General features: G+C 42.8%; 1 long non-coding RNA gene across 1 annotated transcript in view; it reads left to right on the top strand.

Moving 5' to 3' along the window:
- The window catches only part of LOC140598110 (uncharacterized), a 106,438-nt gene extending 85,924 nt beyond the window's left edge, over window positions 1-20,514 (top strand). The window contains exon 4 of the long non-coding RNA XR_012000239.1: window positions 19,352-20,514. This is a non-coding gene — a long non-coding RNA (uncharacterized lncRNA). The remainder of the gene's footprint in view (window positions 1-19,351) is intronic.
- Window positions 20,515-23,080: the final 2,566 nt, after the last annotated feature.

Genomic DNA, 23,080 nt, shown 5'->3' with positions numbered 1-23,080 from the left:
GTGAGGATGGGGGTGCGGTGGGGGTGAGGGTGGGGATGGGGGTGGGATGAGGATGAGGATGAGGTGGGGGTGGGAGTGAGGATGGGGTGGGGGTGAGGCTAAGGGCGGGGCAGGACTAGAACCAGGTCCTTCAGATACTGCGGGTGGAGCTCCGCGGACTGGGGCTGGGGCCTCGAGGCGTGACTCTGGGCAGTGTCTCCTCGTGGGTCGAGGGTCGCGGCGGCAACCCGGGGCGCTCTGGGGCGGGTGTCGCGTGTCCCGCCTCCGCCGCCCTCCTCCATCCCCCTGCGCAGGTGCCGGGGAGGGAGGACCAGAGCAGGCTGGGGCCGCGCCCCCCATCGCGGGGTGCAGCTTCTGTTTGTGGGGCGTCTCTGGCACCCCCCTCCCTTCCCCCCAGCTTTCTGGGTCAAAACTCCAGAGAGACGAGTCCCACCGGGTCCTTGCCCCTAAGCCCCGGGCCTGTGCGGGTAACTCCTGCCGCACCCCGCACCCGGGAGCAAGGGGTGGGGGTGGGGTGGGGGGCGGGGAGGGCCCCGCCGGGTTTCTTTAGCCCCGCCCTCTCCATGAATTGCCTTTCCTTTTCTCCCGCGCATCTCCCCTCTCCTAGAACCACACCCGGTCCCCGCCCCCAGGCCCGGGCCCCTTGGTCCCCCCGAGCCACGGGGTTGGCCGCCTCGGCCAGGCCCGTCCGGGGGGCTGTGCTGGGGCCCCGCGGTTGCTCCTGCCCGCACCGACGTCGCTTGCCGGCCCCGGTGTCTGGCTCCCTGGGCGCGGCTGCTCGTGCAGGACCCGGGACGCCCGGAGGGAGCTCCCGGCAGACCCCGCCTCCGCTGGGCCCGCTCCCCGCCCCCGCCCCCGGCCCCGCCCCCGCAGCCCCCCCTCCCCTGGGGCGGGGGCCTCCGCGCCCGGCCAGCTCCCGGCCTCCTGCCCCTGTCCCGCCACCTCCCCGTCCTCCCTTGTCGCCGTGGCCCGGGCCATCCACGGAAGGAGCGCCCCCGTCAGCCAGGGCTGTGCTGGAGAGCTGCTTTCCAGAAGCTTCCAACTGAATAACGGCAGGCGGAGTAAGAGGTCTGATGCGGGAAGAGTGACCTCGGAAACTGCCTTCAAGTTTGCAATGAAAATTTAAGAGGCAGAGCTGAAGAGTTCAACTACCTTTCTCAAGGATCTGAAGCATCGGGCAGCCCGGGTGGCTCAGCGGTTAGCGCCGCCTTCGGCCCAGGGCGTGACCCTCGAGACCCGGGACCCGGGATCGAGTCCCGCATCGGGCTCCCTGCGTGGGGCCTGCTTCTTCCTCTGCTTGTGTCTCTGCCTCTGTGTCTGCGTCTCTCATGAGTAAATAAACACAATCTTTAAAAAAAAAAATCTGAATCATTTACGGTGTTTTACATCACCTTGATTTGGTATAATACTATTTGTTTCTGAAATATTTTCTTCTTTCTTTTTTTAAAAAAGGTTTTTTTTATTTGAGAGAGAGAGAGAGAGAGAGCAAGCACAGAGGGAGAGGGAGAAGCAGGCTCTCCTCAGATCCGAGAGCCTGATGTGGGGCTCGATCCTGAGACCCTGAGATCATGACCTGAGTGGAGGGCAGATGCTAAATTAACTGAGCCACCCAGGGCCCCTCTGAAATATTTTCCTAATATTTGTAGAACCAAATAAAAGTGTATAATAAATATAAATATATGAATGGGTATATAATCTACTAGAGTATACTATTGATGTATATTTTCACCTTATCCAAGTGTGATTGTGCACCCTCGGCCAACAAAAGCTATCAAGGCAAACTGTACGGTAGTTTCTCAGCTAAGGAGCATCAGCTCACCACACTGCATATGCTGTCAGCAAAGAACCCTCCACCTCCCTACTTTGAGTGGGATGCACTCCACAATGCATGTGTTTTCTTGCCACTTCATCTAAAGGATACTCTTAATCCCTAATTGATGAAATAAAGCCACTAAGGGATAGTTCTGGACTTGCTACAAAGAAACACAAGAAAAATAACGACCTGGATGTTATAGGAAGAAATTTCAAGGAAGTGGTTGGGGAAGAGCAGTGGAGTAGGGTTGAGTGAGAGGTGTTTGCCACCTTGAGGAACCTCAAAAATGTTCCAAAAATGGTAGGCATGGTAGCTGGAAGAAACAAGGTAGGAGGCCTCTCTTGACTTGAAGGGAGTTGAAGAGAACCAAGGGAGGGTCTTTCTGTGGATGGTGACTCTTGTATGTTGTTTATCATTCTACAAAAAGACTGTGCTCTAGGCCGTCCTGCCCATTTCCAGCCCAGTACTCAACCTCTGTGCTAAAAGGACCCCAGGAGTCATTTCCTTTCCGCTCTCTGTAACAGTTACCCTGTTCTGATACACGAAACAAAGGGAATAAATAGAATTTCACTGTAAGAGCTAGCTGGCTATGCAGTAGAGGCCAAACAATGCTAGCTACAGCTTTGCAAAAGAGGCCAAAATAAGCAGCTGTCATGCATTTATCAAATTCGGGACTCTCTCAAGTATTAAATCAATCCCATCAAAGCAGTTTTATTGCTGATGGATGAATGGATTGAAGTAGATGTATAGCTTTAAAAGGGCTTGCCATTTGGAGGAGAAAACATTCTGTGAGGCTCAGTGGCTTGATGCCATTCTTTCAGAGCCCAGCAGTATTTACCGAGTAGGTTCCAATTCTGTTGCTCCTGGGCTTACTTTGTTGAATTGTGCTATTTTAAGAGTATTCTATTTTCCAAGAACTTCAGATGGAATTCAGAACATTTCCATAATTCCAGTGGGTTGTAGAGAGCCGTGGTCATTCACTCAAAATCATTTAATATCTAGGCCAGTGCTTGGCCCACTTTAGTTTTTTGATGTCTGTAGCAGAAGGAATAGTATCTGGGTCTAACTGTATTATAATAATTTATCTTACTGTTTCTCTAACTAGTGAGTTGACTCTTTAAATGTGGGTGACACATTGGAGCTAAGTGGAAGTGAAATAAGAAAACAGGCTCTGTTTTATGTATAAAGACTAGCGACTCGAAAGATGTGTTTTATTTCCTGGGAGCAATGATGAGTTTTCATTGATCTAGTTATTTCCTTTCACCTGTTGTCCTGCTGTGTAGTAAGTGCCTGGGGTTTGTGAATTCACTTGGGGCACAGTGGCTTACCTGAGTCTTGTAGCTTCAGAGAGCCACGCTCTCTTCCCTTGATTTCTTCTGTCGCTAGGAGTGTTCATGTTTCCTAGGCACTGGCCAACGGAGTAGAGCAGAGCAACAAGAAACCAACTGTTACCCATCTTTATGGTCACACATCTTTATGGAACAACTTCTCTTTAGACCTGTGACTTTATTGTCTTTAAAATGACGTTCAATGTATTTTTCCAAGGAATTTTAATGTGGGACAGTTTGTATGAATGAACAAAATTCCCCAGTATGAGTTCTTATAGCACATTTGCCCATGATGGAAGTGTTTCTTTTATAAGCTCAAGGAAACCAAAAGATTTGACTTCCCTACACATGCTCACCACAGAAGCATAAGTTGTTTTTTTTAAATTTTTTTTCTTTTTATTATTTATTTATGATAGTCACAGAGAGAGAGAGAGAGAGAGAGAGAGAGAGAGAGAGAGGCAGAGACACAGGCAGAAGGAGAAGCAGGCTCCATGCACCGGGAGCCCGACATGGGACTCGATCCCGGGTCTCCAGGATCGCGCCCTGGGCCAAAGGCAGGCGCCAAACCGCTGCGCCACCCAGGGATCCCCAGAAGCATAAGTTATTCAAAGCTGAGACTGACTACAAGAAGATCCTCGCCAGCTCCCTGAAGATAGCTAGAAGTGAATGAGTTTAAACTGAAAAGACAAGGGAAAGGGTTTTCTCATTGGAGAAATTGCTGGTTGACATGAGCTACTTTGGAAGACTATGGAGTTTTTTGTTCTAAAGACCTTTAAAAATAAGGATGGATACATATTGTTCTGTAGTGTATTTGATTTATAGATACAAAGAGATGGACTGGAGCAGAACTTTTCAATCTGTGCTCAGTGAGAGTTTCTTCAGGGTTGGATGGGAGAGGGTCATGTGGAGGCTGGGTGTGCTGGCAAGACAGAGACACATGCCTCTTCTGTGAGAACCTAGAAAAGTGACACAATCTTCATCTAGTTATTTGGTTCCACATTTTAAACTGAGGCAAAAGATGATCAGGGAGCAAATATTAAAGGCTAAAAAGAGTTGAAAATTCACTTTGAAATGAGAGTTTTTTTTTCTTTACATATCATGGCTAAGAGAACTTGCATTCAATTTTAGTGCATATGCATTGGAGATCTCATATAAAGAGGTCATTGCATGTGGCTCACAGTAGGCACTCAGTAAATGTTGAATGAATGGGTACAGAGGCGAGCAGAAGTAGCAAAACATATTTGACTTATTTATTACTTGAATGTTACTGGCAGAAGAAACATTGAGAGTATTTGTTGTGTAGAGAAGGGGTCAGTACATTTTTTTTCTGGGAAGGGCCAGGTAGTAAATAGTCAATTTTGTGGGTCACACTGTCAGTGTTACAACTAATCAACTCTCCCCCTGCAGCATGAAAACAGCCATAGGTAAAGTGTAATTGAACGAACATGACCACGTTCCAATAAAACTTTATTTGCAAAAATAGGCATCATGCCAGGTTTGGGGGCCCCGGTGCACTGACCACTAGTGCGGAGCTCAGGTATGATCAAACCTCTCAGCTTCACAGAATGTTGAGGGTAATGAATAAAAATATTAGGTGTGAGTATCATCACTAATAGTGGCTTATTGTTGGATTAACATTTTGTGTAAAGAGGGTTCCAGACTTTTGTTTCAGAATAGCTGAATAGAAAGCAACTGCATATGTATGTCAACAAATGTTCATTTCATTTTGCTGTCGTTTCAGCAAACTATTCCTTTCTTTTCCTTAAACTCCTGTAAAGTGCTTCTTTACAGTAAAATATTAGGAAGAAATATATATTTACCTTTCAGAATGAGAAGCCTTATTTATGAAAAGCTTTGTGTGCCAGAGGTATAGAAATTTTAATCTATGGAGTTAATTCCCTTTCCTTCTTAACACAGATAAAGCCTTCTTTCTTTCTTTTTTTTTAATTTTTATTTATTTATGATAGTCACAGAGAGAGAGAGAGAGGCAGAGACACAGGCAGAGGGAGAAGCAGGCTCCATGCACCGGGAGCCCGACGTGGGATTCGATCCCGGGTCTCCAGGATCACGCCCTGGGCCAAAGGCAGGCGCCAAACCGCTGCGCCACCCAGGGATCCCAAAGCCTTCTTTCTTTATGAAGGACCCAGCAATAAAGGAACCAGATAAAGTCAGTCTATTAGTGGTAGACAATCCAACATGACCAAATGCAGGATGTTGAACACATTTCTGGCAGAAACAAAAATGGCTGATTCATAAATCAGCATGGATTTTGTAAATGTCTCATACTACAAAGCTATTCTTTTTATGAAAACCCTTGACATATTTATTCTCTGTCTCGATCTCAGAGGATAAGAATAAATATGACTCAGAATTCTGAATAATTACTGGCACTTTTAAAATATTTTATTTTATTATTATGGCATCCCAATAGTTATATTGATTACAATAATTGCATTAGTTCAAATCATTCCAAATTTGAGTTACTTTATAAGATGATCAGGACATTAATTGTTTTGGAATTAGAACAGTAAAATGAAACAATCTTTATGTAGGGTGGATTTACGATATAATACTGATTATCTCATTAACCTTACCTACAGAACCATTAGCATGGTAAAAAAAAACTCTAGGACAGTATAATATTCCAGTGCACAATATTTGTTAGAAAAATAATTTATAGCTAAGTTGGAAAAATTTAATTATGCAAAATCCTTTAAAAAAATAACCGATAAATAGCAAGTGGCTAATTAATACAAACTTTCATAGTTGTAAGAAAATATCATAGTGTATTTGGCCCTGAGGTTTTGTGTGGCCCTACATAGATCTTTTAGACTTTACCTCAGTTTTCTCACTTGTAATTCAGGGTATCATTTTCAGAATCACAATTTTTTTTAAAAGATTTTATTTATTTATTCATGAGAGAGAGAGAGAGAGGCAGAGACACAGGCAGAGGGAGAAGCAGGCTCCATGCAGGGAGCCTGACGTGGGGCTTGATCCCAGGTCTCCAGGATCAGGCCCTGGGCTGAAGGCGGCACTAAACCGCTGAGTCCCCGGGCTCCCCTAAAATCACAAATTTAAGATAATAAGAAATAGTCAGGTGAATTTATTGGACAATATGCTTTTATTTTTATTTTATGTTATTTTATTTTTCCTGATGATGTTTTTGGATCTCAGGCAAAATGACTTGTTTATGATTTCATATCTCACTGGAGCTTTAAGGGTGCAGAGGGTCCTTTTCAATGCCAGTTTGGCCTGACTTTTAAGAACAGGGGTTTCTTGGTGAAGCCAAGTAGTCCAGGCTGGAATGGTGAAATTATTTACTCAGTCATCTCATCAGCCTCCCCCTGGTTCCACCATCCCCCACAGTTCTCTCTAAATTCAGCTTTCTCTGGTAGAGCCAGAGTGACAGTGGGGACGTTTGGTCATGGCTATTCACGATGGGCTGGTCCCTGAAGATCCTTGGTGGTCTTTCTCAACACCTCAGTCATCTCAGAGAAACAGAAGGCATGTCTAGCTTCTGTTCTGTAAAACAAGATGAAGGTAAATAGGACATTCTGGGAAACTGATAGTTCTGTTTATGCCACGTGCCGGCCCTGTGCTACTGCTCTCAATTCTCACCATCTATACAGGCACTGCACATTTTTATTTTATTTTATTTTTTAAGGGTTTTATTTATTCATTTGAGAGAGAGAGAGCATGAGTGAAAGAGAAAGCATGAGAGGGGGTGGGGGATAGAGGGGCAAAGGGAGAAGCAGACTCCCCACTGAGCAGGGAGCCCACCTGGGGGCTCGATCTCAGGACCCTGGAATCATGACCTGAGCCAAGGTAAGACACGTAACTGACTGAGCCACCCAGGCCTCCCTAGGCCCTACACATTTTTAAAGGGTTAGACCAGAGTACATCAAAGTAAATTTTCTAAGATACTGGGCTCTCTTGGAGTAAAATCACCACATTTTGGGTGAAGAGACCTGGTTCCAGTTGTAGTTCTTCTATGACCAGATCTGCTGTTATTTGTAGCCTTGGGCTCATCACCTGGCCTCAGGCCCCCCCCCCCCCCCCCCGTAAGAAGGGGGTACTCCTATCTACTGTAAGGCTATAGTGACAACGAATGGCTCTGCTGTTTCTAGTGGCACATGACCAAGGGGAAGTGACTCAGTGTCCTTATCTATAAAATGAGGATAATAAAGTATCCACCCCATAAGGTTGTTATCAAGATTGACTGACTACATGTGAAACCCTTGGAGCAACACCTTGCACCATAGTAAGCATTCAATACATGTTATTATAATGATACTTATAATAGCCAACTGCTTTGGATAAAAGAACTAAATCAGGGTAAATAATTATTTATTAGCCAGTAGCTAAATAAGAATTGGATTTAAATGTATTTCCTGTAGTATGGGAATTCATCTATACTTGGTCAAAAAGACTTATTCCAAATGTTCCGTCCTCTCCATTGTCCTTTTTGTTTCTTTTTATTGTCTCTGTTTTTTCTTCTCCTTATTTTCTATTTCTCTTCCATTTTCTGGAAAATGAAAAGTGATCCTGAAGGGGGAGGAAGAAATTCTTTCTACTCCTCAGCAAAAAGAGGCTATAAAACTGTGGTATAATAATGCTACCAATAAAAATAATATGTAGTCAAATCTGCAAGCAGCAAAAACAAACTTAGCTCAGCCCTGTTTTTGGTGGGGCCAATGAAAGCCTACACTTTTTTTAGTGATGTGTAGGATGCAGAGCACAATTCGGGTTGTCAGGCATCCCTGCGGTTCAGTAAAATTGTTGAGTATGAGTGGGGAAGGGTTTTTCAAATGTTCCTCTCCCATGTATTTTTGTAAGTTTGAGATGACACAGGTTTATTAGGTAAATAGGTTAAAAGTGTGTTTAACTGTGAGTGATATATTGGCAGGGACGGTTACGCTGCACATAGACTGTTAGGACACTCATTTGAAGAGTGGGTGTTGTAAGGTGGACAAGGGTAAGGATGTGGGTTATGTGTTATTGAAGCGACTGGGTGGTGACCAGGAGGCATTTGGATAGATATCCTACCAGTTCCTCGTGTGTGGCTTTTGTCTGATTTATACAGCTGGCTCCTTGGAGGAGGATTCTGTAGGACACTGCCGGCTGTCTGTAAATAATGAATGGTTCTATAGAGAGAGGAGGACTCTGAGACCACCAGATAGTGGTTGATATCCACGGCCGCCTCTACCCCAATCTGTCTAGCTGTCTATTTCTCTCTCTGTCTCATCTATCTATCTCTGTCTATCCATCACCTATCTATCTGTCTATCGTCGGTTATCTATCTATCCATCCATCTATCCATCCATCTTCCCCCCCTATTGATAAATAAATTGAATCTAAAGAGACGGTTGCAGGAATTGTCAGGAATCCACACTAAGTGAAGGGTTACTAAGTGTCTTAACCCACATTAAGGACAAACTGTGAAATGGGTTTGGACAGGTAGTCTTGGTGGACTGTAATAACTCTGACTTTGTGGAGAAATCACTCATTTGCCAATGGAGAAAGTGTTCATTAAAGTGATGTGACTTAATCGATAAGAACCATTTCAGAAATTTTCCTGAGTTTGAGCAATTGTGTACATATTTAAATTCCCCCAAGAATGTGTTTATGCAGAGTAGAGCAGCAATGGCCTATTGTACCCATAATCTGTACATTAAAGAGCCCCACAGTGCCCATTTACACAGCAGACCGTGGCCCAACTTCAGTGGCAATGATGTGTGGACTGAACACTCTTTGAGAGCTACCAGGCACTTTCCCTTACTTGGTAGTAACAGCTCCAGTGGAACCCTTACACACACTTAGGATCCTAGTGTAACAAGCAGGACCAAGTGAATGCTTTTCTGCCTTTACTTCTACAAAGCTGTTGTTGTTTTTTCCTTTAAAGGCTCATTTCTGTTGGCTCTAACTAGATGCAAGAATTCCCAGAAATCTAACTTGAAAATGAGAGTTGAAATCTATACTAACCGTGTTATTCAAAATTGAGTCATGTTATAATATACTATATATCATATATTGTCAAATATTGCTTTGGTCTGCAGACATAATTAATATAAGCTAGCCATTAATCGTATGATATATGATCCAGGGACCTTAAATATAACAAAATGCAACTAATATTTATCTCTAATGTGCTATAATCTTTATTCCCATCACAAAGCATTAACAAAGGGTATATTCTTTAATGCTACACTCCCAAGGGTTTATTTGAACTTTTTTTTCTGTTTTAATTAGCTTATTCATTTTAATTAGAGTACAGTGCAACATTTACATGGTGTTTAATCTGAAAGCTAATCCTGTTTTCTTAAAAGATTAAGTACAGTAATAAATATAAAATAATGGTGGCTGTATCTCATAGGACTGGTACTTTGGCTACAAGAACAACTTCTGCTGGAAATAGCAGAAACATAGATTTTCTCTAGTATCCTTTCATTGAGACATAAATGTCACAAGAATGGTTTTCTAAGTAATTAACAGTTTCCACAAAAACCAGATTCCTGCCCTGCCCCCTGCCATTCATGGCTGGTCATCTCTTTGGGAGGAAGCTCGGAACCTGTGGTAGTCATCCTGTAGCCTGTATTCGTGTGTTTGTACTCCCCCTCTCACCCCTCACTGGACTTCTCCCCTCTCCAGTCCAGTTCATCCCAGCAGGGAATCTGATCTTTGCCTAGAGAAGAACCCGTTTGGCCCTGGCATTCTTCCCTAGCTTAGCTCTTGGCTTTGCCTTTGGTACATCCATCACCTATGTGGACAACCTGTGCAGGGAGCACCCTGCCCCTCACTTCCTTGATCTCCACATTGATAATGACTTTCTCTTCCACTCTGAAGAGGTCACTCATTTCTATGGTCCTCCTCTAGACTTTCATTGCCAGAGACTGCACTGCTGTGAAGCCACTTACTCAAGCAGGCTACCTTCAGCCCCTACTCCTCTCCTTCCTGCTTCTGCTGTAGCAGTACCTCACCCAGACTTCTAGTCCACCAACCTCTCCATCTTCTCCTATCTTTATTTTCTTCCCAATTTGCTTAAATTTCACGGTTATGCCAGTCTCTTTCTTATAAATACCCTTGGTCCCCTTGCTCAACTCATTCTATGATAAAACTCCTATATTGGGTGGACCCAATCATTCATTCACCTTCCTTGTGTCCATTCCCAAATGCAATCTTTCCCATTATTATTCAGACATGCTTCTTCTTTTTTTCAGTGGAGAGAGAGAGGGAGAGAGAGAGAGAGAGCATGCGTACGCATGGGGGAAGGACAGAGAGAGAGAGAAGCTTAAGTAGGCTCCACTCCCAATGTAGAGCCTGATTTGGGGCTCAGTTCCACAACTCTAATATCATGACTGCAGCTGAAATTAAGGGTCAGACGCTCAACTGACTGAGCCACCCAGGTGCCCCTCAAATGTGCTTTTGTATCTCCTACGTAAAAGAGTTCTCCCTTAGCCTCACCTTCTCATCAATTGCTTCTTTCATAGTTGAGATTCTAAGACAACTTGTACATACATAATTACTTCACTTCCTCATTTGTTATTTGCTCTTTGTCCAGTTCTTTTTTTTTCTTTGTCCAGTTCTCATTTGGTTTTTATCCTTACCTCCTCACCAAAATTCTTCTTACTAAGGTTGTCAATCACTTTCATGTTATCAAATTTAATTGACACTTTTTAGTGCACGTCCTGTCCTACTTCATAGCAGCATTTATCAGAATTGTCAATTACTGCCATTTTGAGATACTTTTTCTTTTGCCTTCAACAATGCCACATTTAACTGGTTTTCTTCTACTTTTATCTCCTTTCTTTCCAACTCTGTCTTGGGGACTTCTCTTCTGTCCAGACTTTACATAGAATATCTCAGAGCTTGGTCTTGGGCTCTCTTATTTTCTCAAATTCTTGAGAAGCTTCATTCAGAAGATTCTAAAGATTAAAAACCCATCTATATGGAAAACACAAGTCCACATAAAGACTTGTACATAAATGTTCATAGCAGCTTCAGTCACAATAGCCCAAAAAACTGGAAACAAAAGTCCATTAACAGGTAAGTGGATAAACAAAATGTGTTATCTATACAATGGAATACTACTCAACAACAAAGAAGAATGAAAAACTGCTACACACACTGTGGATGAATCTCAAATGCATTATGCTAAGTGAAAGGAGACTGACATAAAGAGTATGTACTAGATGATTCTATTTATTTAAAATTCTAGAAAGTGCAAGCTGATCTATAGTGACAAAAAGCCAATCAGCATTGCCCGAGGTGGGGGCAGAGGGAGGGATGGAATGTAAAAGAGCACAGGGAAAACTTTGGGGGTGATGGAAATGTTCTGTATCTTTATTGTGCAATCATTTCTTAGTGGTATACAGCAGTCAAAACTCATGAAATTGAGTACATTAAATAGGTGCAATTTATTATAAGTTGTACCTCAATAAGGCTGATTAAAATCTATATGCTGCCAAGGCTTGAATTTATGTCTTTAACATAGATCTCTTCTATAGCTTCAGACTGTGGATCTAACTATTTATGTGATGTCACCATTTTGCTATTTCATAGGAATTTCAAACTGAAGTGTAAAACAACCCTGGATTTTTAAAATAAGATTTTATTTATTTATTTTATTTATTTATTCATGAGAGACACACACAGAGAGAGGCAGAGACACAGGCAGAGGGTGAAGCAGGCTCCCTGAGGGGAACTTGATGTGGAACTCGATCCTGGGACTCTGGGATCACATTTTGAGCTGAAGGCAGACGCTCAACCATTGAGTCACTTAGGTGTCCCTTGAACCCTGGATTAATTCTCCCACAGGCTCCATGCTGTGCCCCCAACTAAGTAAATTGGTATCTCAAGGGGATCTTAAAATACAGGGGCTTAAATAAAATACGATTTTATTTCTGTCTCATAGGATAGTCTAGAAATAGGAGGACTGGGGCTGGTAGTGTGACTATCATCCTAATCCCAGGATTCCATTTCTGGCTGTAGGAATGCTACAGTTCTCATTATATTCCAGCCAGCAGGGACAGAGAAAGGGTCAAAGAAGTGCCTGCACATTTCTTTATCAGAGGTATACCCAGAAGTGTCAAATGGTCATACTTCATAACAAAAGAGGCTGGGAAATATCTTTATGCGATCATGTGTCCAGCTAAAATTTTATTTCTATGGTAAAGGGGAGAATTGATGTCAAGAGACAAGGCTTCTGGCTTTCTTGAGGGTGTGTAGAGACTTGGGAAAATGTGTTTTTGTGGGACTCCAACTATTTATGCAGTTCAATTAAAAATGTGTTACAAGGGCACCTGGGTGGCTCAGTGGTAGAGCATCTGTTTTCAGCTGGGGTCATGATCCCAGGGTCCTGGGATCAAGTCCTGCATCAGACTCCCAACAGGGAGCTTGCTTCTCCCTCTGCATGTATCTCTGCGTCTCTCTGTGTGTCTCTCATGAATAAATAAATAAAATCTTAAAAAAATAAAAATGTGTTACAAAATTCATAGGTCTATGTGAAGTAAAGTAATTTGTCAATGAAGATTTACATAATGTATAGAAGAGGTACTTATGTATTTGTGTATCATCTAGTCAGTGCACATGTCCAGGCATCTCTTCATGTTCTTTATTGTTAATTGCATTGTTCCTGGTTGAATTTCTTACATCCCATGCGATGAATAAGTAACAATACTGTTATTACAATGACATGTTCTTCAGAACTTTTGCATTGAAATCGTGTACATCTTCTTGCAGTAGTGGTCACTTAATACCATTTATTTTAATGATAAAATATCATTACTCATGATATGGCATCACTTACCTTGCCACCCTTGAATACTGGTTTCCAATGATTCTCAGACTGTACTGGGACTTTACTGTGTTTTCTTGATGATTACAAATGCAAGTCTTACCCAGAGTACATGGGGGAAATGCAAACAATCATTTTCCTGTAGTTTTAAATTTTTTGTTCTTAAATTTATGGCATAAATGTAGAGCAGCACACCTTCCAACCATGTCTTTTATTGAACTCATCAGGTTAGAATCACTGCATTCATAGAGTGTGATCTCTTACAATGTTGACTGCACTCTGTAGGGCATGGGGGTGAAGGATCCATGGGCTGAAAGGAGCAGTTCAGTTGCAAAAGGAATGTTTATTCTTCATCCAACACAGCTTAAGATTGGCCTGAGGTAGTATGGCATCACCACCAGAAGACATTGTTTGGAAGGACACTGTTTGGAAGGACCATTGGGGAGCAATGGTCTTGAAAGCCTTTAGAGAGGATAGACAGTCCTTTGGCCCAGTGGTCTTGAGATGTCTTTTTTCTCCCCTCCTTAGTGTAGGCTCTGGGCTACAGGCTGCTTTCCTCTCTTGGTAAAGCAGCCACTAGCTGCTTTTGCCCTGCTATTCTTTTCTCCAGAAGATAGCTATAGGGTGAGATACAGTGTTCTCAACCATCTGACTCCCAGCTGACTTGGAAGATATGCATCTAGTTGCCTTAAAAGGAAAGGTATGGGATAATAGAACGATGTTGTAAGCTTCCAGAAAAAAGTGGCTGGAAGTTCTCATGGTCATGATTCCTAGGCTAGATACAGTTCCTTTGGAGTATTGTACCTGGAGGTACTTTTGGACTCTTAACTCTTAATTTTAATTTCTAAAATTACTTCCTCTTAATTCAATTTCTAAAGGTGAAGTTTCTCAAGTCATTCTGAACACAGAAGCCTTCGTTAACTCCTTAGAAAGTACTGTCCAGGCCTTGCCAACCAGTCTTGGCAGAATCAAAGTTGTTGTCCTATCTCTAGTCAAGAGTGTGTAGTTCTGAGGCCCATCACACCACCTCTCACCACTTTCCATAGGATGTGGCCTCATACAGTTAAAATTTTTTATTTTTAAAAATTTAATTCCAGTGAAGTTAACATACAATGTTATTTTAGTTTCAGGTGTACAATATAGTGATTCAACAATTCCATCACCCAGTGCTCATCACAAGTACCCTCCTTAATCCCCGTCATTAATTTCACCCATCTGCCCATCCTCCTCTCCTTTGGTAAATGTCAATGCAAGAAGACTGATGAAATCTATCATCTCTTACATTTTATAGTCATTATCGCATGGTACCTCACAGCATCATCATGGAAGAATGATGATTTTCTCCATTTTAAAGATGAGCAAAGGGAGATGCAGCAAGATTAAATAATTTTCCAAAATGTGCTTAACTCCAAAGAACTCAAGTATTTCTAGCTTACTTGTTTTCTCAAAGGGAAGGAATAAAACATAGTTATGCATCTTACTCTGATGCCACCAGAGAAACTGGTTTAGAGAAATTTTGACTAGCCAGTGCCAAATTTCTGTCTTACAGGCTACTTGTTCTTGGAGGTTGTGAGCTGCAAGAGGAAATATATCTCCTTAGGAGATTAAGCTGGACACAGCCTGGCCATCTGCTTTCTTGGCAAGGGCTGATATAGGCTGCCTTTATGGATAAGGGAGATGGAACAGGGCATGTCACTGGCCAACAGTGCTGTAGGCAGTGAGGCATGGAGGCAGACAGACTCCTAGGCCAGCTGACTGCTGTCAACATCTTAGAGTCCATGGAGTAGCTCTCGTGAAAACTGTATGTCTTCAAGGAACGGGATGAAGAGGAGTCTTGATACCATTACAACTCCAGTGGTGGAAGGAGACCTTATTTTGACCAAATAGCTCTGCCAGGTATCATGCTAGGTGCTGTGGCTAGACCAATAAACAAGAGAGTATAGTGGGATAGAAAGACATTAAATATATATTCATGCACATAATTATTTAATTACCATTGTGATAAATTCTATGATGAAAAAGTAGTGTGTTTTATTTATTTATTTTTTTTTTAAATAAATATTTTTTTTTAATTTTTATTTATTTATGATAGTCACAGAGAGAGAGAGAGAGAGGCAGAGACACAGGCAGAGGGAGAAGCAGACTCCATGCACCGGGAGCCCGATGTGGGATTCGATCCTGGGTCTCCAGGATCGCGCCCTGGGCCAAAGGCAGGCGCCAAACCGCTGCGCCACCCAGGGATCCCAAAAGTAGTGTGTTTTAAAAAAATATTTGTTTATTTATTTCAGAGAAAGAGAGAGCAAGCATTAATGGGAGGGGCAGAGGAAGAGGGATAGAGAATCCCAAGCTGACTTCACTCTGGGTGTGGATTCCCACATGGGGCTCAATCCCACACACAGAGATCATGACCTGAACTGAAACCAAGAGTCAGACGTTTAACTGACTCTGCCATGCAGGTGTCCCAATAGAGTGTTCTTTGCTAGCATGTAGTGGGGAGGTGAGTCTGGGTGTGGGGTGGGTTTCAGGGAAGTCTTTCCTTTAAAAAATGACATCTGTAACAAACCCTAAGGGTTATTTGTAACACACCCTGTAGATTGTTTTTCTTTCCTCTTCTTTCCTTAGAGGACTACCATCTTCCATTTTAATTTTTATGTATACAACTTCCTCTATTTAGCCATGATCTTCAGGGAATCTGGCCCCAGAATATAGGTCTCGGTTGATCTAAGTTAATAATGATAGTCTTAGTGGCTTGGCCATTGATTGGTTTAGGCATATGTTAAGTTAGAGTATGTGATTGGTTAGCACATGTGTTACAATTTTGGCTATTGAGCTCAAAGAGAAGTCTGCTAGAGGATTTTTGGGAATGGTTTCCTTATTCTTTACAAGGAAGAGGTGACCCTTTCTGCCTCTGAATGTTGTCATGTCTGGTGACCTTGAATGGAACTCACTTGAGGGCAAATCCTACTCACCAAAGGCAGAGCAAGAAGATGGAAAGAATTTTGTTTTTTGTTAGCTTTCTTAACTTGATAAATAAGTTGTGGAGCACTCCTAGTTTTGGATTTTTGATGTGTTCTTATCATGTGAGCCAGTTGAGTTCGATTTTCTATTATTTCCACCTCAGAAGATAGTAAGAGTTAGGCAGGTAATGAGTGTGAGTGAAGAAGACCACTCCAGACGGAAAAACAGTGTGTGTGCAGCCCTGAAGTGGAGCCAGAAAGTAGTTCCATGTGGCAGTGAGTGAGGAGGAATGGAGTAAGATGAAGCTGGAAATTTGGCAGAGGCCAGAACATGTTATCCTTAGACATTAACTAATAATAATTTATATTTGGACTCCTTACAGGCATATCCAGGTTTATAATTTTTTTGATGACTCCAACAAAATGCTGGATGAATCTTACTTTTACTTCTGAATAGTAGAAAATGGGAATACTTATGCATCTCGGTGGTCTACACTATAAATGAAATGCACTAGTAATCACTCAGTTCTCTAATTTACTTGGCTTATGTAACTAACTATAGCCTGAAACAATATCCATATTGTTGCTCCTGGCTTGTTGTCTAGAGGGACTGCTTGAAGTTTGCCCAATCTCAATGGTCTTGAATTGGGACCTCAGCCTATAAGCATTTTGGGCAATACTTCAGGGAGAAATTACTCTGGTTGTGTTTGTTATTATGAAGCTGAAGATCTTCAAATTCCTTTGTCTAGGGATCTGAGGGAGAATCTGGGCATTCTATAATGTAACGAGGATGAAGTCCATTGGGTCTTGCAGAAGAGTCCCCTTGTTGGTCTCAGCAGGTGGAAGAGGCCCAGGAGAGTAGCAGGTCCAAAAAATACCGACTGGGGGTATGGTCTCTAACAAACTAAATTAACTTACACAGAAATTTGCCTGCTCAGCTCAACCTTGCTCATTGTCTTTGGCTCTGGTGGGTTCTTTGCTTATCTCTTACCAGGCCTCTGTGGCTGCCTGTGGCTGCCAGCAGGGGAGTCTTCTCTGCATGTTAGCCTGTAGGATTTGGACCCTGAATTCCAAAAGCTCAGGCTTCGGAAGCAAATGCCACCCAAGAGTTGTGTGAACTTGAGTACATTATGTTTATTCATCTATAAGATGGTAATAATAATAGTACCTAACTCATAGAAATGTTGTGAAGATCAAAGGACGTAATCTATGATGAGTGCTCAGTGCAGTGCAGATGTTCAGTCTATAAGAATAATCATTTAAAATAGTTATTGCTTGTCATCTCTACTACCATCAGTACTTGTGGGTTGGGTTCCTGACCCTCCTATGAATGCAGCACGGAGGACCTTATCACCCTGGCCATTGTCTTGGTTAAGACAGCGCCACAACACAACTGTTTACTGAGCTAGTAAGAGTTCATAAGCCAGAAGGAATACCTCGGCTCTACCATTAAATCTCACAGTAAGATCTGAGAATATGATTGTGATTGTTAGACTGAATTTAAAAATGGTGACTTTAAAAATCTTTTAAAAAGTTTCCTTGTAAAAATATTTAGTATTTTGATTTTGTGCTGTTTGGTAAATATGTTGAAGCACCTACATCTACAGATTCATGACGAGTGCCACTTTGTATTCAGAGGGAGTAATTTTTTTTTTCCTGGATGTAGACCCTTCTGGGATGTTTCCAAGCATAAGTGCAGCTCTGAGCAAACTATGCTTTGCAAAGCCAGTTATTTGTTTTACTTCTGCCAGAATATTGAAAGTTTGCCTGGTGAACATTCCCTGAAATCAAAATGACTTATTATCAGGCTTCCTTTGCTTTTGATCCTGCTGCAGGATGGTGTGTTTTCCTAATGATGCAGAATCTCTCGTTAAGTTCAGGAAACAGGATATAAGGATAAGTCAATTGACTCAATTTATGGACATAATAAAACGGTCCCTATTACCTTCAGCAGTCAAGGCAAGACAAGGTGAAACACAGTGTTGTAAAGTTATTATGACAAAATAGTTTAGTATTTACCTGACCAAATAAAGTGAAAATACTGCATTTATTTTTGAAGCGGCATTTCAGACATTATGACCTAAAATTAATAGTGGTAGACGATCATTTATCCTGTCGCACTGGGATATTGCAGAGTTCACTCAAAGCCAGGAATATCTGCTATTAAATCATGGCAAACTAAAAAAAATTTTTTTGAAGTATTTCCTTGTGTCTGCTCTATGTCTACTGTTGGCCCCACCGAGCCAGTGTTAACAGCTAAGGCATTTCTTTTTCCATCTTGTAATATAATTAAAAACAAATTTAGAAGCAGAATAGATGTTTTGTATGTTAGAGCCCTGTTAATTTTGGGGAAGGCATTGGCAATGCACACAGCTGTTCCTGACAATTATAAACTCAGAAGAGAAAAAAAGAGAGGACAGAAACCAAATTGACCAAATATGGTTGCTTTTGTCTTCCAGTGGGAAACAAGTCTTTAGGGTGGCCATAGGAAAAATAGATGTAAATCAAATATTTTTAATCTGCTGCATTTTAAAAGAGGTTAACATAAGGCTTGAGGGGTCTAGAAAGTTTCAAGTAGTTAAAAATATCCAAGAGGGGTACATGTGATATTAGCAGCTTAGGAAGATACTTCTAGTTTGGGGTAAATTTCAGTTTATTTCTGGTTTTTGGTTAATTTCTAGAGTCTAGATTCCAAAGTCTAAAGTAATTTTATGTTTCTGAATGAAAATGACACTGAGTTAGGTAAACAAATCTGTAGACATTGAGCCAACATGAAAAAGTCCTAAGTTTTGTTTTGAGTATCTAATAAGCTGTTTGCTTATGTTGATCGTGAGTAGCAGAGTAGCAATAAGATCCTGCAAGTTTTTGCTAGCTATTGCCTGTGTTAGGCTTATTCTTGACAACTCTGAAAATGCATCTGGCCATGCTTTCTTCTCCCGCTGCCATTCCAATGTATCTTACCCTGCATGGCTTTGCTTTTTTTTTTTTCTTTTTAAAAATTTTATTTATTTATCCATGAGAGACACAGAGAGAGGTAGAGACACAGGCAGAGGGAGAAGCAGGCTCCCTGCAGGGAGCTCGATGCAGGACTTGATGCCAAGACCCTAGGACCATGCCCTGGGCCAAAGGCAGATGCTCAACCGCTGAGCCACCCAGGTGTCCCTGGCTTTGCTTTTTTATTTTGAATTGTCCTATGCTCTTCAAACATTCTGCATAGTTTACTTGTTATATTTAGTATTAGTTTTCTGCCTCTCCACTTCCCCCATATAAAGCCTGGATCTTTGATTTGTTCACCTATATACCTTGAGCTTCCAGAGCAATGCCTGGCATATAGTAGGTGCTCAATAAATATTTGTTGAATGAATGAATCACATTCTTCTTTTGCCTAAAACATGATAATCATTTTCATTGGCTTTGTGATAAAGTGTAACTTCTTTCTTTCTTTTTTTTTTCTTTTCAGGGGGAAGGGCAGAGGGCGAGAGAGCATCTTAAGCAGGCTCCATATCCAGCACAGAAACTGAGGGGCTCAATCTCACAACCCTGAAATCATGACTTGAGCCAAAATGAAGAGTTGGACACTTAACCGACTGAACTACCCAGGGGCCCTATAAAATGTAACTTCTTTATGTGGCGTGTATGATCCAGATCCAATTTAAATATCCAAATAGATTTCTTTTCATTTTTCTCCTGAATGGTTCCAGCTCTACCAAATTATGGCCTATCTTGCTTGTGGGTTTTTGTACATGCTTATTCTCTGGCTTTCTCTTTGTCTTCTTTCTTCTTGGATAACTTTAAGTTTTTAAGACTGAGTTTAGGTTTTTTTTCTCAAGGAGCATTGTTTGGCCTTCCAAGTCTGGGTTAGGAGCCCCTCCTGTATATTCTAAAGCATGCTATACTTCCCTTATAGTAAGCTTATATTTTGTTGATTGCCAGGATGACCATCTTACTTTTTCTCCTTTAATTTGTCAACTCTGTGGAAGCAAGAGCCAGGCTGCCTTGTTTGTAGGTTTCTTCCATGTCGAATGCATTGCTTAATGTCATGTAGGAGGTTCATCATATTTGTGTTGAATCAAGGCATCAACATGAAAGGAAGGGTATGTAGCTCAGACATTGGCTATGATCATCCTGCCCAGTAAGATCTGGGGAAGACTGGCTCAAATGTCCTTGTCTAAGTTATTTCGACTATTTCTAGAGGCTTATCATTTCCAGCTCCAATTTCCTTTTGTCCTTTAATTTTGTATAGTGCAGTGGTTAAGCATGTGGCCCTGGAGCTCCGTTGTCTAAGTTCCTCCTAGATTTTCCTTGAGCTGATCACCTTCTCAAGGACAGAATAAAGATCACAGAAATATATCACATTGAGCAGTTAACACCAGAATGAAAAAAAAAATATCAGAAAGTTCCTCCTTATTTGAAGGAACCCAGGGCATGCTTGGGTTATGTGGGAGGGAATCATGCTCCATCCAACTTCTTGCATGTGTTTGTGTGTGGCTCTAGTCTATTCCAAACCAAATCTTATTGACAGTAGAGAGGTATGGGTGAGGGGTTCCTGTTGTTAATCAAATGAAGGTGTTAAACATAAAAAAAAAAAAAATTCCTCCACATTATATCTGAACTGTGTATAAACGTACCGTGTGTATCTTTTTTAAAAAACAAACATTTCCGCTTTATTTATTTGTTTTAAAAGATTTTATTTATTTATTCATGAGAGACACAGAGAGAGGCAGAGACACAGGCAGAGGGAGAAGCAGGCTCCCTGCAGGGAGCTCGATGCAGGACTTGATACCAAGACCCCGGGGGGTCATGACCTGAGCCAAAGGCAGACACTCAACCACTGAGCCCCCCCCACCAGTCCCATCTGCGTTTAAATTATACCGTTTTTTTTGTATTGTTAATAATGCATCAGAACTGGATTTTTCCCCTCATCCGAATGTAATATAAATGTTGAAGACTACTGTGACATCAAGCACGTTAACATAAACATCTGAGAAACTGATGTGGATTCTTTAGGTTTTGGAGTACATTTAAGTGTGACTTTTCGTGTTTTGTTCTTTTCAAATAAGACTGTGAGGTTCATAAAAGGACAACAAATCTCACCCTTGCCATTTACTGGCCTGTTCACTTCTGTCTCTGCTCAACCGTCAAGTGGGAACCATTAGGGTAGTAACAGCACCTAAACCTCATGATGCCCTGTAAGGATTCAATTTGTACTTAAAACCTACAGAGAGTTTAAGTCATGTAGGTCTCAGTAAGTTGTGTGTGTGTTTTAAGATTTATTTATTTTAGAGACAGAACATGAGTAGGAGGAGGAGAGGGAGAGGGGTGGAGAGACCCTCAAGCTCACTCCTGGCTGAGAGACTAACCTACCGGTGGTCCTGGATCTCACGGGGCCTGCATCTTGCGAGGCTGGATCTCGCGAGGCTGGATCTCACGGGGCCTGGATCTCACGGGGCCTGCATCTCGCGAGGCTGGATCTTGCAAGGGAGGATTTCACGGGGCCTGGATCTCGCGAGGCTGGATCTCCCGGAGCCTGGATCTCTTGGAGCCCGGAGCTTCCGCGGCCAGATCGCCAGCTGAGCTGAAGCCGAGTGTTGGCCTGCACCCCCCAGGCGCCGGGTCTCTGTAAGTTTTAACTTTCCCGATCAACTCCGTGACATGACGTAAGCAAGGCTGTTGCATTTAGCAGAATTTGCGCTGCCGGTTTGCCGGCCCCAAGGTTATAGCAGAGCGGTAAACGAAGGCGTCCCTGTTGGGCCTGCCCGCCGTCCCTCCCACCCTCAGGGTTTCTCCCCCGTGCGCTCCCCAGGCGGCCGCGCTGGCCTGCGGCTCCCTTGCCAGCCCTCTCTTCCTCTCTTCCACCTCTGCTTTTCCACAGTCCGCACCTCTGCACGTCTCTGCACAAGGGCGGCTGGAAGTGCCCAGTTCTTCCCTCTGTCCCTCTTGCTGTACCCTTGAGCTCTACTGCTCCAGGCCGGCTTCCAAACTAGAGCTGCACCTGTCTTTACGCGCAGAGAGCGCAGTCCGGGGAGTGGGCCCTCCCCAGCGTCAGCAGATGCTCAACCTCCTTTAACATGGCCATTTTCCTTAGGAGGCAGCTGTGGTTTTACATGGCAAGTTGCTTTTCTTCATTGCAAGTGGTAGGAAAAAATAACGATAAATACCTTAACAAGTGTATACGTGTGTGAGACAAGTAATCACGTTGTTGGTGAAGCAGAAAACACTAGGAGACCCGCCAGACCCAAGCGTCGGCTGTTGAGACCATGCAGTTGCCCTTTGTGTGAATTAGGACTGGTAGAGACCTCTTACCCTAGAGATGCATCCTTTTGCTTTCCTCTCAAAAGTCCTCGCTTAAGTGCTATGTTGGAAGCAGCCACCTTTGCAGGGCTGAGCTGCTGCAACATTGTAAATGCCAGCAAATAAAAGTGTCAGCAATCTGGCTGTGGGAGGCTGGCAGGGCCCCGGAGTTCAGTGCTGTTCTGTCCAGATTGGCCGTTCTAAGGGGGCTGGTTCATATCCAGCCCACACGAGTAGTGATTCAGAGTTATTTCCTACTGATGGCTCTTCCTGACCCCAGGAAAAGGTGTTTGGACTTTTCCAGCCGCAGCCCACCAGGAAGGAGGAATGCCTACTCAACTTGAACTGCCCTCTCTCTGCAGCAGATGGCCTCATACTACTTAATGGCTGGCATTTTGAGGGGTTGGGGGAAGCTTCCCTACCCCCGCCAGTACTGATCACAGAATTTTTGTATTACTTCTGGTGGGACCCATAATCACAGGAAAAAATATAAGCAGACTTGTTTTCTTTTCACCACTGGATGTATTTATTTACAAAGAGGGCCTCTAAAAGGTCAGAGACACATACACTTACTGGTAGTAAAACTACCCTGCGATTTGCAGATTTCTTGGGCTGTGCTTCCTGCAGCAGTGAGGGCCTTGTCCTATCACAGTGCTCAGAAGGGAGCTTCAGCCGTGTCTGTCTTGGGCCACTGCACAGATGATTCCTGCATTTGGTGAGTTGGCAAAAGCAAATAGTGTTTTAGGCCTAAGGGTACATTTTACAGTTTGAGAGGAAAATGCAGCTTGAGCCTTGAAATGGACTGTGTAGAAGAAAATGCTTGTTGTGCGCAGTAGTCTGGCTTTTGAAGCCTGTCCACCAACAGCAGGATCCTGGCTGGGTAGCCAGTAAGGTTCCT

Source organism: Vulpes vulpes, chromosome 3 (assembly GCF_048418805.1).
Source record: "Vulpes vulpes isolate BD-2025 chromosome 3, VulVul3, whole genome shotgun sequence".
Taxonomy (NCBI): Eukaryota; Metazoa; Chordata; class Mammalia; order Carnivora; family Canidae; genus Vulpes; species Vulpes vulpes.
Note: the sequence above shows the minus strand (reverse complement) of the source record. Positions and strands in the feature narration are given on the sequence as shown.